This window comes from Herpailurus yagouaroundi, unplaced genomic scaffold (genome assembly GCF_014898765.1).
Source record: "Herpailurus yagouaroundi ecotype Mexico unplaced genomic scaffold, PumYag 140, whole genome shotgun sequence".
NCBI classification, from domain to species: Eukaryota; Metazoa; Chordata; class Mammalia; order Carnivora; family Felidae; genus Herpailurus; species Herpailurus yagouaroundi.
This window is the reverse complement of record NW_024412395.1, coordinates 18,406,277-18,423,957: the sequence shown is the minus strand read 5'-3', so window position 1 is coordinate 18,423,957 and position 17,681 is coordinate 18,406,277.

Sequence of the window (17,681 nt, the reverse complement as noted above, 5' to 3'; positions counted from 1 at the left end):
TGGAATGATTAGGCTTGCAGAAACGTATTCTTGATCTTGCCATGTTTTCCACCACTTCCAGTTTATAGCTGACCGCTTCACACGTTTCCCTTACGTACCTGGCCAGTGAGGCTTCGGAGTCTGGAACTTTCAGTGCGGTTTGCCAAAGATTTGCCTGTCAAGAGAAGGTCTGAGAAACCACCCACTGGGTTATATTTGTCCAAGGGAAATGGGTTAAATGAGACTTGGAGGGGAAGGAAATCACAGGAAACAGGGGTAGCCTAAGGGAGGGGATGGCAGAGATGTTCTTTTGGCTACCCTGGTGGGGTCAGGTTGTGATTCAGATCCTGAACTTCAGTTTTCTCAAGTAACCCACTGTGGAAGGTTCTGCCTGCCACGCTCTGCTCTAGAACTCCCGCCCCTCCTCTACAGGCCATTGAGGTGGGGCCGAAGCCAGGTGACCTTCTTGTTCCACCCTAAGGACGTTTCCCTGTAGTTTCAGATAAGTGGTCTCTCCCTGGGCCATCCAAACTGGAGCGGGGGTGGGGCGGTGGTGGGGAAGATAATGAGTCAGACAAGTTCCCATTATCTATTCACAGCCATGAGGAGTAAGTTTTCCAAGGACCTGAAATGTATCCTTTGTGCACACAAATTTAAATTTCTAGCCATCTGAAGGGATTTTTTAAAATAAATATTTTGCTTTACCACCAGGGAAAATGATGATATTGTACATAAATGACTATAGCATTACCCTTCATATAATATAGTTTTGCACTGCAGTGATTTTCCTAGGGTGCAGACTCCTATACTGAATACCCCCAGTTATTTTCCTTTTGTAGATCACTTTGTATATCGTTTGTTGGATTTTCAGATCTTTCAGCTGATCAATGGTTACCATAAGTGATATCAGTGTTCTCATGGAGTCCAGAAAACTGTCAGGGTCAGACTTAGCAGGGTAGACCTGAGTTGTTTAAGCCTACAAAAACAGGGGGGAAAAAGTCTGGAAACCCCAGAGTAGATATTGTAGTAGATCTGCTTGCTGACTCTGAGTTCTAGAGAGTTCTGAAGGATTAGTACTTTAGTGGCCCTCCTTGAGTCAGTACGTCCTGTGGTTTGGTCAGGACTTTGGACTCTGAGGCAAAGAACTCTTACTCCTGTTTGCCCTGGTCTAGGCCTCCCTAGGGCAAGACCACTCAGGTTTTTCACACAGTGGTCTTTATAAGCTGATTGACAAACTTTACAACATAGCTTTCATTCTGCATGGGCTCTGTGGCCACTCTTTTCTTCACTACTCACTCACCTTACAGTCTAGCCATTGAGGTTGGTGCCACTGGACAGAGAGATGGGTTGTTACTGTGTGCAGCTGGTAAACCGTATCCCAGAATTAAGTTCGTTGCTCAGAGGTAGAGAAATTGGCAGGAAAGGAAAACTCAGCAGGTGGAAAATTACAGGAGTGGCAGACTTTTCCCTGAGTGGCTAGAGAAGGAAGGCACCAGGAAAGTAACTTCAGAATGCCCGAACCATCGGAAGCAATCTTTTAGAACTTTTAATGAGATGTTACTTTGAGGAAAGGAAATTTCCTAGCAGCTCCACAACCAGGATAACAAAGACAATTTTTTTTCTACCTAGAACAGATGTTGGAATTTGACCACGCATCAACTTCTGGCAACAAGCAAACTCCTCATGGGGAGAAAGTTTCCTCCCTACCTCTGGGGATGGTACCAGTGCCCACCCTCCAGTCACCCAGGCCAGAAGCCAGGGACGCATGACAGACATGTCCTATTCCCTCAGTCCCCACGACAGATCTGTCATCAAGTCTATCACTCTGTCCACTAGTATCATGAATATTTGTCAATCCTTTCCACTACCTCATTCCAAGTTGTGGTTTCTGATCTACCCTCCACACTGTCACCAGAAAGACCTTCCTAAAAGTCCAGTAGGCTCACGTCCCCCACCTTGTGCATCACCAATGAGAAGGGCCCAGTTACATCAGCATGGCATGTGCAGCCCTTCTGATTTTGCCGATGGAGCACATGCTAGTTGTTGCTGGGGGGCTCTGCTCCAGACCCCCTAGTTTGCTTGGTAGATCCCTCACAGTTGCTAGAGCTAGATGGATTTGGATCTGAATCCCAGTTTTCCACCTACTAACTGTGTGACAACAGGAAAATCACTTAACATGCCTGAGACTCACTTTTCTCATCTGTAAAATGGAGTTAATAAGATTTAGCTTCAAAACTCACCAATAATACTGGAAATGGAATAAAGAGAAGTGTGGAAACTGACATTTTATATAATTTTGAGTTGTTGACTTCTTTAGTAAGAATAATTACTTTTACTAATAAAATATTAAAGGGGTGATAAAATAGTCTGGTAGAGGTCACTTAGTGTGGTGGTTTCTGAGCACAGACTCTGGAGCAAGACCTCCTGGTTTAAATTCAGCCCACCCACTTAGTTGCTGAGTGACTGTGGGAACTGTACCTGTTCTCCTGATTTGTAAAATCAGGGTAGCCACATTATTTACCTTGCAGGGTTGTTGTAATGATCAAAGGGGTAATGCACGTGAAGTATTTGGAATAGTGCTGGCATATAAGAAGTGCTACATTGGACTTTGCTGGTACTAGTCATGGATGGTGAAATGCAGTGGTACCTGTCTGGTTTCCTCTGCCCTCCCCACCTATTTCCCAGGCTTGCTGTAAGGATTAAATCAGGTGATATATGAATGGCACCTGGTCCATATTGAGCACAGCGTGCGCGCTGAATAAATGCAAATCCCCCTCGTTTCTACTTTCCTGCCTTTTCTGCAGCTTGAGGACCTTTCTTTTGGAAAGATTTTCCCCATCTCTAGGCTGTCTGTGCCACCCCCTGTGTTTTCCTATATTAGGATGCTTTTCATACCCAGTGTCCTTCTTTGTTCTGCACCAGACTCTAACAACTTTACAGGTAAGGATTATTTTACTTTATCCTGACATTTCTAGCACTTGGCACAGTGCCTGGCAAAGAGTGAGACCACCATCTATGTTCACTGTACTTGGCATGAATGAATGTGATCTCCACCTTGAAGCAGTTCCTGATGTGTCTAGGGACAAGATACAAATATTCGAAAGCTAAATCCCATCATCAAATGTAAACACCTGTTTTTGGCAAATTAGTGGGCCCAAGAGGTGGCATAGGGTAGTGACTCAAGCCCTGGGAAAGGGTCAGGAGACCTGTATGGAGCGCCCAGGCTGCTGCTGAGTGTCCTGTGAGACTCTGGGACAGCTATCTAACCTCTCCAAGGTGAGGCCCCTTAGCCTAAGAGATGAGGAAACTAATGCCGGGTTGCATGCAAGTGCGGGGTAAACACATTAGTGATTAAGTGTCAGATGTGGGGTAGGGTGTCAGTTCTAGAGAAACTCTGAGAGGAGGAAATCAGCTTTGGATCGTGTTCTCTCAGGCTTTATGGAAGAGGCAGTGTTTGAACTGAGCTCTGAGAGGGTGGGGAGAAATTAGGCAAGCAGGGATGAAGCTGGAATATTTTAGGCAGGATGATATCTTGAGGAGAAAAAGCTTAAAGGAAATGAAGAGACAGACAGGAAAGAATCAAATTTCTTTATTTTCCATAGTGAAGAATTAAAAGAAAATTCTCATTGGCTGGTGAATGCTGACATTTTATTTTATTTATCAAGCTTTGATGAAAAGCAGGGAAAACACTAACTGGAATCTATAAAAGAAGAGCTGCAGGACAGAGGCGTCTGCTCAGACGTGGATAATTCCATGACTCTACATTAATTAATTTCAGTGAAGTTAATTAAAAAATTTTTAAAAATCTTTATTTATTTTTGAGAGAGAGAGAGAGAGAGACAGAGCGTGGGCAGGGGAGGAACAGAGAGAAAAGGAGAAACAGAATCTGAAGCAGGTTCCAGGCTCCAAGCTGTCAGCACAGAGCCCGATACGGGGCTCAAACCCACGAACCACGAGATCATGACCTGAGCCGAAGTTGGACGCCCAACCGACTGAGCCACCCAGGCGCCCCAGTGAAGTTAATTTTTTTTAAAATAGTGTGCTATTGAGTTTAAGACAATCCAAAAACAGTAGGTGTGAAGATAGTTAGGCCAATAGCCAACTGTTCTTATTGCTTTGAAGTTTAATTTAGCTGTTTAAATGGATTTTAATCCTCTAAGTCTACAACTCAGTAAAACGTCTTTAAAAAATAAAACGCCAACACTTAGTTGTTTTGTATCCAGCTTTGAAGAGCCAAAAGAGACATAAAAACAATACTTTTCTTATTGCTTAACTGTATTTTCCAATTTTTTTTACAATGTGGTATTACTTAAAGAGCTTAAGTTCTAAAATAAAAACAAAAGCAAGTTAGAATAACTTAGGAGTTTTTTTGACCCCTCCATCTCCTTCCTCTGGTTCATTTGCCTTCTACACAGCAATAGCCTGAGAGGTAACGATAGAAAGGGATTGTGATTGCAGCTGCATGCGCTCTAGCATCTGTTTGTGCACACCTGTGCACCTTGATGCTGTGGACTTGCATCGTTAACAGGAAAGCTAGAAACCATCGCTTCTTTGGTTGTTAACCTTTGGCCAATGCCAATGACTTATTGAAGACCCTGTTCCTATTGGATGTTGCCCTCTAGTGGAAAATCACAAGGCCATACACATTTGGGACCCCTAACTGGGCACAGTGCAGTTTTCAGACCAGGCTGTCTGCAATGCAAAAGAAATGAACTCCCAGTTTCAAGATGCTCTGTGAAGCCTGGTTGTGGCGGTAATGGTCCTCCTAAAGATGTCCATGTCCTCATCCCCATAGCCTGTGAATATGTTACTTACATGGCGAAAGGGACTTTGTAGATGTCATTAATTAATTTAAGGATATCGAGATGGGGAGTTAGCCTGGATTATCCAGGTAGACTCAGTGTATCTCAAGGGTTCTTATTAAGAGGGGGACAGCAAGGGTAGAGTCAGGGAAGGAGATGTGAAAATGGAAGCAGACAGAGTGGTCAAGATGCCAAGCTGTTGGCTTTGAAGATGGAGGGAAGGCCATAATTGTAGGTGGCCTCTAGAGGCTGGAAAAGGCAAGAAAACAGATTCTCTTCTAGAGTCTTCAGAAGGACCTTAGGCTTGGTGATACCTCAGTTTTAGCCCTGGGAGAACCATCTTGGGTTCCTGTCCTCCAGAACTGTAAGATAAATGTGTATTGTTTTATGCTGCCAGGTTAGTGGTAGTTTGTTATAGTAGGGGTAAGAAGCTAACACACTGGTCTTGAGGAAAGAAAAAGAGCACCTGTGGGGCACTCTGCTTGGGAGGCCTGAGACCCTGACCCTGGTACTATTGCTTTGGTGTGAATCAGCCAGGAAGAATGTGAAACAGATCCTTGAAGATCATCACATTGTGAAAATGAATTTAAAGGGAGGGAAATCTTCTTCTCTCTGGCCCAACAGGGGAGTCAATAAAGGTGGCATCTTTGCAAAAGCAAACTGTGACGAACACCACATTATTACCTGGCTAATCAGAATACAATACAAACTATCCTGGTGACAGGGAACTTGTTGTTTTGTTTTGTTTTTTTTAAAGAAATACTCTTTACCCTAGAGGATAGTATGTCACATGTGAACTGTAAAAAAACTTGAAAAATATAGAAAAACAGATCAAAAATCGTAACTCAGTCTCTCAGAAAACCACTCCTTTAGCATTTTTCTTCTAACAAGTTTTTGCAGTTGAGATTCTAGAGTGTTAATTTTGAATCCTTTCTATTTAATATTATGTCATGATCATTTTCTTCATCATTATAAATCTCCTGAAAATATTGCTTTTAATGATGACACAGTGCTCAATTAATTTCATGTTCTAAAATGGACTTAATGTTGCTATGTTATTGAGTATTTCAACTGTTTGGGGTTTCCGGTACAATGAGTAACAGTGTGGCAAATATTCTTATGTAAAAATCTTTGTCTGAAATTTGGATTATTTCCTTAAAGTAAATAGTTGAAAGTGGAATAACTGGTTTAGAGATTGTGGATAATTTCAAGGTCTATGAAACTTTCTGAAATGTTAGTTTCCATCAGGTTTGAACTAATTTCCTCTTATTAGTAATTTATATTGGCTGGGAAACATGCATATAGTCATATTATATCTGTGGCTTTCAAATATTTTTGAAATATTTGTTGACTCACCCCAAAAAACACATTTTGTATCATAACCCAATACACACACACACACACACACACACACACACACACTGACTCACTGAAACAAAGCTTCCTCTTTTGACATAGATTACATGGGTATGATACTATGTTTTTCTATTATCTTCTATTTTTAAAAAAAATTTTTTTAATGTTTATTTATTTTTGATAGAGACGGAGACAGAATGCGACTGGGTTAGGGGCAGAGAGAGAGGGAGACACAGAAGCAGAAGCAGGCTCCAGGCTCTGAGCTGTCAGCACAGAGCCTGATGCGGGGCTCCATGCGGGGCTCGAACTCACAAACTGTGAGATCATGACCTGAGCCGAAGTCGGACGCTCAACTGACTGAGCCACCCAGGCACCCCTCTTCTATTTTTTTTAAATATTGGCTTTGATTCACATGGTGGTTTCAACACCTATGACGGGGTCATGACCCTGTTTGAAAAGCACTGTTTTAGAGCATGGGAGTGGACCCAGCTGAGTGTAATTCATATGTGCATCCAGGAGGATCATAGGAACTACCTCTTCTAAAAATGTCTCAAACCCCAAGTTTCCTGTCACTTCAAGAAACCTGCTTATATGATGAAATGATCATAACACTAGATAAAAACAACATCTGCATGGAGCAGCTGACCAACCTTTCAGAAATCTGAATTTAGCTCTGCCTCAAAACCTAAATGTCATTCCCATTAGTACTACATTTTGGATGTTTGTTAATTATGAAATTCTCACAGGTACATACCTTGTGATTTCTATGCATGGAATAATGGAAGATGAAGTGGCAACAACAGATACTTAAATTTTTTAATTCCGTGAGATTTTGATGTAAGTTGCACCTTTGGTGTTATCAACACTTTTGTGTATCTATGAGCTCTTCTAGTGAGGCTGCAAAAAAAAAAAAAAAAAAAGAGAGAGAGATTTAGATTTCCCAGCTAACGTCTGGGAAAGGCGAATGAATAAGTAGCGGGCTTTTAAAAATAGAGAAAAAGATATACAAGAAAAACTGTCTCTATTTTTAGATAGACATCAGATTAATTTTCTGGCTTCAGGTCTAAGAAAAATCCCTTCTTATGTGCTAAATGCTACCATTGTGATAAAATACATATTTTAAAAAATCTACCAGCATATGTATCAAAACTGTAGGCCATTCAGTTCTAAATTGTATAAGAGACTTAAATGCCAAACATCATGAAACATGAATGTATTTCTGATTGCTATTGCCTCTCTTTTTTATCTGGGAAAAAAATGGAGAATGCTAGAAGGATGACAACAGTGATGAAACACTTGAATGTTAAAGATTGTGATAAAAATGCCTCAAAAGTTATATTGCCTTTTCCTTATTTTTTTGTGGTAATATACTATACATTCTTTTATTTTTTTCAAGTTTTTATTGTAATCACCTGGTGCTCATTAGAAGTATACTCCTTAATCCCCATCACCCATTTCATCTATCCCCCACACTCTCCCCTCTGGTAATCATGAGTGAAATCATATGGTATTTGTCTTTCTCTGATGTATTTTACTTAGCATTATACTCTCTAGTTCAATTCATGTCATTGGAAATGGCAATATTTCATCCCTTTTTATTGCTGAGTAATATTCCATAGTATGTACATATACTGTACATATATGTATATACTATACATAGTATACACACACACACACATTTTCCTTATCCATTCATCAGTTGATGGACACTTGGGCTGCTTCCATATATTGGCTATTGTAGATAATACTGCTATAAACATCAAGGTGCATGTATCCCTTTGAACTAGTGTTTTTGTATCCTTTGGCTAAAAGTCCAGTAAGGCAATGGCTGGATCATAGGGTAGTTCTATTTGTAATTCTTAGAGGAACCTCTATACTGTTTTCCATAGTGACTACACCAGTTTGCATTCCCACCAACAGTGTAAGAGGGTCCCCTTTCTCCACATCCTCATCAACACTTGTTTCTTGTGTTGTTGATTTTAGCCCTTCTGACAGGTGTGTGGTGATAATCTCATTGTAGTTTTGATTTGCATTTCCCTGATGATGAGTGTTGTTGAGCACCTTTTCATGTGTCTGTTGGCCATCTGTACGTCTTTGTTGGAGAAATGTCTGTTCATGTCTTCTTCCCATTTTTTAATTGCATTATTTGTTTTTTTGGGTGTTGAGTTTTATAAGTTCTTTTTATATTTTGGATAATAACCCTTTATCAGATATGTCATTTGCAAATATCTTCTCCCTTTCTATAGGTTGCCTTTTAGTTTTATTGATGGTTTCCTTTGCTGTGCAGAAACTTTTTATTTTGATGTAGTCTCAATAGTTTATTTTTGCTTTTGCTTCCCTTGCCTCAGGGTACCTATGTAGAAAAAAGTTGTTAGAGCTGATGTCAGAGAAATTACTGCCTGTGCTTCTTCCACAGTTTTTATGGCTTTAGGTCTCACGTTTGTGTCCTTAATCCATTTTGAGTTTATTTTTGTGTATGATATAAGAAAGTGGTCCAGTTTCATTCTTTTCCATGTTGCCGTCCAGTTTTACCAACACCATTTGTTGAAGAGACTGTCTTTTCCACATTGGATATTCTTCCCTGCTTTCTCGAAGATTAATTGAGCGTTTAATTGTGGGTTCATTTCTGGATTTTCTTTTCTGTTCTGTTGATCTATGCAGCTATTTTTGCGTCAGTATCATAGTGTTTTCATTACTACAGCTTTGTAATATAACTTGAAGTCCAGAATTGTGATGCCTCCAGATTTGCTTTTCTTTTTCAAGATTGCTTTGGCTATTCAGGGACTTCTGTGGTTCCATACAAATTTTATGATTGTTTGTTCTAGTTCTATTCATGTTTTGATAGGGATTGGATGAAGTGTGTAGATTGCTTTGTAGTATAGACATTTTAACAGTATTTGTTCTTCCAATCCATGAGCATGGAATGCCTTTCTGTTTCTTTGGGTCATCTTCAATTTTTATCACCAATCTTTTGTAGTTTTCAGAGTACACATTTTTTACCTCTTTGGTTAGGTTTATTCCTAAGTGTCTTATTATTTTTGGTGCACTTTTTTTAAAAATTTATTTTTCAACATTTATTTATTTTTGGGACAGAGAGAGACAGAGCATGAACGGGGGAGGGGCAGAGAGAGGGAGACACAGAATCGGAAACAGGCTCCAGGCTCTGAGCCATCAGCCCAGAGCCTGACGCGGGGCTCGAACTCACAGACCGCGAGATCGTGACCTGGCTGAAGTCGGACGCTTAACCAACTGCGCCACCCAGGCGCCCCTTTGGTGCACTTTTAAATCGGATTGTTTTCTTAATTTCTTTCTGCTGCTTTACTACTGGCATATAGAAATGCAACAGATTTCTGTACATTGAATTCGTATCCTGTGACTTCCTGAATTTATCAGTTCTTGCAGGGTTTTTTTGGTGTCGTCTTTTCGGTTTTCTAAATATTGTATCATGACATCTGCAAATAGTGAAAGTTTTACTTGCTCTTTACTGATTGGATGCCTTTGATTTCTTTTTGTTGTCTGATTGCTGTGGCTAGGACTTCCAGTACTATAGTGAATAACAGTGGTGAGAGTGTACATCCTTGTCTTGTTCCTGACTTTTAGGGAAAGGCTCTCAGTTTTTCCCCATTGAGGATAATGTTCACTGTGGGCTTCTTATACATGGCCTTTATTACGTTGAGGTATGTTCACTCTAAACCTACTTTGTTGAGGGTTTCTATCATGAACGGATGTTGTACTTTGTTAAACGCTTTTTTCTGCACAAATGAAATGATCTTATACTTCCCCTTATTAATGTGATGTATCACATTGTATCTATGTTCATCAGATGTATTGGCCTCTTGTTCTCTTTTTTAGTGGTGTCATTTCTGATTTTGGTGTCAGGGTAATGTTGGTCTCAAAGAATGAATTTGGAAGTTTTCCTTCCTTTTCTATATTTTGGAAAAGTTTGAGAAGAATAGGTACTAACTTCTTTAAATATTTGGTAGAATTTTCCTGTGCAGCTATCTGGTCCTGCACTTTTGTTTGTTGGGAGTTTTTTGATTACTGATTCAATTTCTTTGCTGGTTTTCAGTCTGTTCAAATTTTCTATTTCTTCCTATTACAGTTTTGGTAGCTTATATGTTTCTAGGCATTTACCCACTTCTAGATTGTCCAGTTTGTTGGCATATAGTTTTTCATAATATTCTCTTATAATTGTATTTCTGTGGTATTTGTTGTTATTTCTCCTCTCTCATTTGTGATTTTTTTTTTAAATTTTTTTTCAACGTTTTTTATTTATTTTTGGGACAGAGAGAGACAGAGCATGAACGGGGGAGGGGCAGAGAGAGAGGGAGACACAGAATCGGAAACAGGCTGCAGGCTCCGAGCCATCAGCCCAGAGCCTGACGCGGGGCTCGAACTCACGGACCGCGAGATCATGACCTGGCTGAAGTCGGACGCTTAACCGACTACGCCACCCAGGCGCCCCTCATTTGTGATTTTATTTACTTGGGTCCTTTCTCTTTTTTTCTTGGTAGGTCTGGCTAGGTTTATCAATTTTATTAATTTTTCAAAGAACCAGATCCTTGTTTCATTGATCTGTTTTATTTATTTTTTTTAGCTTTCTATTTTATTTATTTCTGCTCCAATCTTTATTTTTCCTTCCTTTTGTTAGATGATCTATTGATGTAAGTGGGGTGTTAAAGTCCTCTACTATTATTGTATTATTATTGATTAGTTCCTTTATGTTTGTTATTGTTTTATGTATTTGGGTGCTCCCAAGTTGGATGCGTAAATAAATATTAAAATTATTTTATCTTCTTGTTGGATTGTCCCCTTTATTATTATATAGTGTCCTTATTTGTTTTTTGTTACAGTCTTTGTTTTAAAGTCTATTTTGTCCAATATAAGTATGGCTGCCATGGCTTCTGTTGACATCCATTTGCATGATAAATGGTTCTGGATACCCTTACTTTCAATCTGCAGGTGACTTTAGGTCTAAAATAAGTCTCCTGTAGGCAGCATATGGATGGGTCTTATTTTTTATCCATTCTGTCACCCTATGTCTTTTGATTGGGGCATTTAGTCCATTTAGATTCAAATTAATTATTGATAGGTATGTATGTATACATACATATGTATGTATGTATGTATGTATTTTATTATTTGTTTTGTAGTTGCTTCTGAATATTTTCTCTGATCATTTCTTGTCTTTCTCTATTTTCTTTAACTATATATTGGGATGTCTTTCTCTTTATTCTTTGCATATTTATTGGTGGTTTTGATTTGTGGTTTCCATTAGGTTTGTATATAACCTCTTCTGCATATAGCGGTCTATATTGAGTTGAGAGTCTATTCTTTACTCCTCTCCTCCCCACATTTTAGGTATACAGTGTCATATTTTTCCATCCTTTTATTTTGTGAGTTCCTTGACTGATTTTTTTACAGAAATACTCATTTTTACTGCTTCTGCGTTTCCTACCTTCATACTCCCATTGTTGGTCTTTCCTTCCAAGGAAAGAAGGAAGGAGGAGTCTTTCCGTGAATGGTGCCTCTCTGGGACACACTCCAAGAAGAGCAACTAACATCCCCACGTGGGCCCCAGGCCCTCTTCAGATTGCTGTTTCCACAGCAGCCCCAATATCCTCTGAGCTCTCCCAGAGCCAAGCATGCTGACCTTTAAAACTCCAGGCTTTAAAGCTCCACTGGTTGCAAAAACTCATGAAATTTGGGCCCTCTCCCTTTCCAAGTCAGTTGCTCTGGGGATTGCCTTCTCAGTGCTCTCCTGTGTGCTTGTCTGTCTCCCGCTCTTCTCTGCAACTGCAGCTCCCTCCCCAGCACAGTGGCTGTAGATCCATTTCTCCCTCAAACCATGTGTCCACACTTCGTACCTTTTTTGATGTGGCCTCTTCTCTACCTTTAGTTGTGAAATTTGTTCTTCCAGTCTCCAGATCAATTTCTTGGATATTCAGGATTATTTGATAGTTATCTCTTGGTATTCATGGGACGAGGCAAGTCTAGGTTCCTCCTGCTCTACTGCCATCTTTCCCTTTTACCTTTTCTTTATGATTCACTTTTCCTTTAAGGAATCCAAAGCACTTTACAGACATCTTCCTCATTAATATTCACAGTCCTTCAGTGTCTGAAACAGACAACATAATCTTCTATCCACTGTATAGCACTGTATAGACAGAGAGACTTATGGGAAAGGAAGGACTATGGCCAAAAGAACTGCCCAGTTTCACAAGAAGTATGGACAAAAAAACTTATGGTTCTTAATCTAAATCACCATTTTATACATGACCCTGCCTTCAATCACAAGTCCCTCAGGCATAGGAGTTCTGAGACCAAAGTTAGTTTGTTAAACATTTACATGGCACCACTTGTATGCCAGGAGATATTCCAAGTGCTTTCCAGATATGAACTCAATATTCATAACAAGTCTATGAGGGTGGTATGATTATTATTTTCATTTTGCTGATGAAGAAACTGAGGCACTGAGATAAAAATGACTTGCCAAAGGTCACAGCTAATAAGTGGTAGAACCAAGGTTTGAATAAAACACTTCAGGCTCCATGGTCTTAATTAATACACTCTGTTGCCTCCTGATGAGTAAATGAGTCCTCAGCCTTTCCATTTGAAAGCCAGCCTTCCCCAGGATCTTGAGTTGTCTGACATTTTGGATCATATTTTTGGACATGATGATTTTTGTTGGAGAAAGCATCCAAAAGCCTGTGTGTGTGTGTTGTGTGTGTGTGTGTGTGTGGTATGTAGATAAAGCAGAGTAGAAGTTTGCCCACCACAACTCAAATTTTTTTTAAAAAGTTACTTTATGTCCTGGAACTGAGCCCCTTCTGCTAGAGACTGCCCCTGCCTTTTTTTTAAACCTATGCTAATGAAGACACTTAAAATTGTTTATTATATTGAACTCTGTATTGTTTATTATTATATTGAACTCTGTATTCCAGTTTAAAACTGTCTATTTGAAGTAAATAGTGAATCCTAATTCACATTCTTCCTCAGGGCTCTATCTCCCCTCTCCCTGGATACTTGGAAGCAAAGAGGGGGTCTCTGGGTCTCCCTTGCCTTTCATGAGATGACCCCCAACCTGCAGGGTCTCTGAGGCATCTCTACCCATGATTCTGAGGAGTACTGCGTCCTGGCTGGAATTTTGATGCCACTGATGAATTTGAGAGCCCCTGCTACAGCCTTTAGTCACAAAATCCTATGATAGGTGGCCTCCTCTTCTTCTTGTCTAGGCTTCCACTGGTCTACCAGTTCTCTTTGCACCCCCACATCCACCATTGGCACTTGTGGGTTCTCCTGGGGCCCTACATGTGGTATGTAGGTTGTGGTCTACTGGGGTCACTAACTGCACTTGAATGAAGCTGCCCCATCACTCCTTGTGAGGCTTCAGATGCAGGGCTGAATTGTCCACTGTGGATCTTCTTTGAATGTCCTGCAGTCTCCTCTGGCACAGAGTTTCTGAAAACATAACACTTGGCTCCTTACACATATTTGGAAGTTTCCACCCCACAAGACAATGGCATTAGCATCTGGACAGGTCAGGACATTAGCATCTGACCTTTTGCTCTTTCTTCCTTTCCCTTTTCAAATGTTGTGCTTTATCTAAGTTATTGCCTTTATGATCCAAGCTTTGCTTCTTGTTATTTAAAGGGAAATTTTCAGAATTTGGAAAAAAAAAACAAAACACTTTCATCACTCCACAAAACCTAGCTCTTAAGACTACTATCTTCACTATGGACTTCAAATTGATTTGAAACTTAAAGCTGAGCTATGATTTCTTTGATTGTCTCTAAAGCAAGGAACCATTGAAGAACTGCTGAAGCAACAGGTGACAACATGATTTATCAGAAATGATGAATAGTATTCTTTGATTCAAATACGAGTATTAGAGAGTAATGAGATGTCAACTTAAAAATCTTATTTATAGACTGCCTATGGGAGTAGACTGATATGGGTAAATACACCTGAAAGGGCTCATAAAAGAATTACAGTATAAACCACTGCCATGGCATCGTCTCTATCTTTGTTTTCTAGTCTGTCTTCCTCCATCATCAAAAATTTTTTTGCTCTGTCTTTGTTTTAAATCCGTGACTTTCTAGCACATCAGGATTAAGTTGAATTTCCGCTTTGATCTGGGCTTGGCCTAAAGCTTTGGTTTTCTCTGATGCCACCCCTCTCCTCGCATTCCTCTTCCCCCAGTGCATCCTGTACCCCAGCTGTCCCCCCTCAGCCTCCCACAGTCATAACGACAAATCTTGCACATGCTGCCAAACTACTCGAGTGTCTTTCATCCTGGTCATTTGCTCTGGCCACTTGGCTTGTCCTTCAAGACTCAGCTCAAGTGGTATCACCACCAAGGAGATTGTCAACATATTTTCTGAGTTTGATGCATCTCCTCTGAGATTTCTGTGGCCCCACCATTGTCACTGTGTTTTTCAAGCAGTATTTTTATTGTTTTATCAAGCTATTTTTTTTAATCACAGTCTTCCCATAGACACACACACAAGATTATGACTTCCAGAAGGCCATAACTTGTGTTTTCATCTCTGTATCATCAGAATCATAAGATGCTCAAAACTCTTCCATTACTAGAAGAAAGGAAGGGAGGAGAAGAGAATCTAGAGTGCTGCACATCAAGGCTCAGGTGAAATAAGTTTTATCCCCAAAGAGATTCTACTTATTGGTGCTAACAAATCAACTAGAATGGCAATCCCTGGCTCCTAAAGGCATAGGCTTTTTTCCCTTACTTGATTTGCAACTACTGACATGTTTTATTTTGTCTTTGCTATTAACAAGACTATTCATAGCAGGACTGGGTCACAGTCCCCAGCACAGGGCTTGACACATAACAAGAGCACAAAACCTATTTGCTAATGAACTAGTTCAACTTTCCATTTTGTTTTCCTGGACACAGTCAACTAAGTTCAGCTGAGTCCTGTTAACCTGTGGTAGTGAAGTACCCATTTTAAAACCCATCTCAATTTTCTCTTTCTGTGGGGTGCCTATGCTCATCAAAATGAGCCTATCCCATCAAAATGTTCCCTTGAGGTGAAATGAAAATCCAAGATACCCGCAAATCTCCCAATTGTCTCAGTAATTGTTTTTTGGTACTGTCAACTAGAAGGTTCCCATGACAAGCCTTTGGCAGAATGTTTACCACCCACTCCACTCCTCAACCCTTCCTAGGAATATACATGTAAAATTATTGGAAGCAGTTGATAAAAATTCTTTATAAGTCTAGTAGAGTAAAGGGACTATGTCCTCATTAAACCTTGTAGAAGCCATAGCTTGAATCAAAGCTTCCAGTCTTGGATTGTCTCAGCTGTTTTTTTCCAGGATAGCTTATAACCAAAACCACTGTACGTTTAAAACGATTTATTGTAGGGGCGCCTGGGTGGCTCAGCCGGTTGAGCATCCGACTTCAGCTCAAGTCATGATCTCATGGCTTGTGGGTTAGACCCCCACGTCCAACTCTCTGCTGATAGCTCAGAGCCTGAAGTCTGCTTCAGATTCTGTGTCTTCCTCTCTCTCTGCCCCTTCCCCATTCACACTCTGTCTCTCCCTCTCTCAAAAATAAATAAACATTAAAAATTTTTTATGGGGCGCCTGGGTGGCGCAGTCGGTTAAGCGTCCGACTTCAGCCAGGTCACGATCTCGCGGTCCATGAGTTCGAGCCCCGCGTCAGGCTCTGGGCTGATGGCTCGGAGCCTGGAGCCTGTTTCCGATTCTGTGTCTCCCTCTCTCTCTGCCCCTCCCCTGTTCATGCTCTGTCTCTCTCTGTCCCAAAAATAAATAAAAAAACGTTGAAAAAAAAATTTTTTTTAAATGATTTATTGTATATAACTATGGTTAATTTCACTGGATGTAACTAATATTTCAGGTTTTTCCAGTACAGTTTTTAAATGTAGGTAGGTATATTTGAAGTTAACATTTGGATCAAACTAAAATGGATCAACTAAAATGGATCAAACTAAAATGGATCAAACCTCAACCAGCTGTACTCTGAAATTTCAGCAGCCTCTTATCAAGAACCTCCTATTTATTTCTGGAAGTCTCTAAAGGGATGTCTCACAAGTGCTTACAAACCTATTTGTCCACTAGTTACCATGCAGCGTCACCGTATTCTTTCTCTCTCTCTCTCTCTCTCCTTTTTTTTGAAGTTTATTTATTTATTTTGAGAGAGAGAGAGAGACAGAGAGAGAGAGAGAGACAGAGAGCCAGAGACAGAGAGAGAATCCCAAGCATAGAGCCTGACAACAGAGGCTTGATTCCATGAACTGTGAGATCATGACCTGAGCGGAAACCAAGAGTTGGACACTTAACTGACTGAGCCACCCAGGTGCCCCTGTTCCTTCTCTTTTATCTACCACATTCTGCCATGTTTTGGCTCAATATCCATTGATCTAGAAACTTCCTAAAGTAACCTCACTGCATATTGCCATTGATGATGGTTCTCTATTGCAAACTAACCTAGGGATGGCTATGGGAAATTTCAGTGGACCTCCACAATATTGTTGTAATAAAAACAAACCTCAGACCAAACTCTGCCACCCCTGGAGACATTTATTACACAAACTTTTATTAGCAAGCAACAGGGACCAAAAAGGTCCCTAAAACCTCTTGTGTAATTTCAGTGAAGCTCCAGCTCTCTGCCTTGTAGGTTACTCTGACCACATCCTTACCCGAAAGTTCAATCAAGAAAGTCACTCCAACATTCTAGAGGCTAAATTCAGCTTGGGTTAGAGTTGGCTTTGGCAACCAGACACTCTCTGAAACAATGACTGGATATGATACCAATTAGGCACAATTCTTCCTCAGGGTGCAGGATTCTTACATCTTGATTATGAAAGATGGGAAGTGTCACTGAAATATTTTATCCAGCCTGCATATCTTAAATATCATTTTTTTTCACTAATGAGAATGTGTTTCTAACCATGAATCATGTTAATTAAAAAGTCACTAAAAAAAAGTTGCTAATTTCATCATTGAAAAGCAACTTCTTTTTAATTGAAGTATGATCAACATACAATATCCTATTAAATTCAGAATTCAGTATTTTAAAAATGTTTATTTATTTTCAAAGAGAGAAGAGATAGAGAGCAAGCAGGGGAAGGTCAGAGAGAGAAGAAGAAAGAGAATCCTAAGCAGGCCCTGCACTGTCAACACAGAGTCTGATATGGGGCTTGATCCCACAAACCACGAGATCATGACCTGAGCCAAAATCAAGAATTGAATGCTCAACTGACTGAACCACCCAGGCACCCCAGGATTCAATATTTTTATACATTAAGAAATTATCCCCACAATAAGTCTTGTTATCATTTGTCACCATACAAAGTTATTATAATGTTATTGACTTTATTCTCTATGTTGTACCTTATACCCCCATGAATTATTTGTTTTATAGTTAGAAGATTATACCTCTTAATCCATTTCTCCTATTTCACTCCCCACAACCCGTCCTGCTCTGATAACCAACATTTTTCCCCCCCTGGATCTGTGAGTCAATTTCTGTTTTGTTTTGTTCATTTGTTTGTTTTA